Source organism: Pundamilia nyererei, unplaced genomic scaffold (genome assembly GCF_000239375.1).
Source record: "Pundamilia nyererei isolate P.nyererei 1_Seehausen unplaced genomic scaffold, PunNye1.0 scaffold00020, whole genome shotgun sequence".
NCBI classification, from domain to species: domain Eukaryota; kingdom Metazoa; phylum Chordata; class Actinopteri; order Cichliformes; family Cichlidae; genus Pundamilia; species Pundamilia nyererei.
Genome location: NW_005187421.1, coordinates 79,269 through 80,266, shown reverse-complemented (window position 1 = coordinate 80,266; position 998 = coordinate 79,269).

Genomic DNA, 998 nt, shown 5'->3' with positions numbered 1-998 from the left:
CCTTTAATTCAGGTGCTGCAGCAGTGCAACTGACTTATACCATGACCACTAGTAATCAACTAAATCAGAAGGTAAGTTATTTTAAACATACATACATACATTGTAACACTACTGTTATTCCTTTTATATATTTGTCATCTCACAGTTTTTGTGAAATATATTATTTTTTTCAGATATCACAGGATACAGGGCTTCATACTGTGGTTGTGTTCAGGTTGTCTAAGACAGCTATGATGATGGAAAGAGATATACAAGTACAGCGTAATGACTAAACCTGTATGGTGCTTGGGACCTATGGTGGATTTGGCCCCAGATGTCAGCCTAATGTGTACCTTAATCAAGCCATGTAATAATAACATGTGCTGGATAATAACAGTGCAAAAGTAAGATGATGAACTCTGTTCAGACAGCGCTTTTCTAGTCTCCCGTATTACTCAAAGTGCTCTATACAGCATGCCACATTCACCCAATCATACACACACTTTCTCTAAACTGAGTGCTTCCTAACTACATTCATACAAATTCACACTCTTGACATGCAGACTAAAGGGTTCAGGGAACGAACCACTAATCTTACCCTCAGCAGGTGACCTGCTCTACCTCCTGAGGTACAGACACCCGGTGGTGAACATGAGTAAACCTTTCACTAGGTTTTGGATAAAGCGTGCACTCGCAAACTTGTCAAACCTGCATTTGAAATGTTGGCTACCACAGCAGTATAGTATTGCAACGTGGCATTTGGGTCTTCTAACTAAAATTGCCATTGCCAGACCTGGCCAACATCTGGTTGGCATACACCCTGCCATGACACCAGTCAGTCACAAGTGCCAGCTTGATGCCAGATCCGGGCCAGACCTGTTTTCCATGAGCCTGGGCCACATAAACCAAACCATAATTGGGCTAGATGTGGCATGCTATCACATAAACAGTGGCACATACGCCAGGCCTGGCCCATATCTGGATGACATACCACTTACTATGCAGGAAGTCAGCCAGCA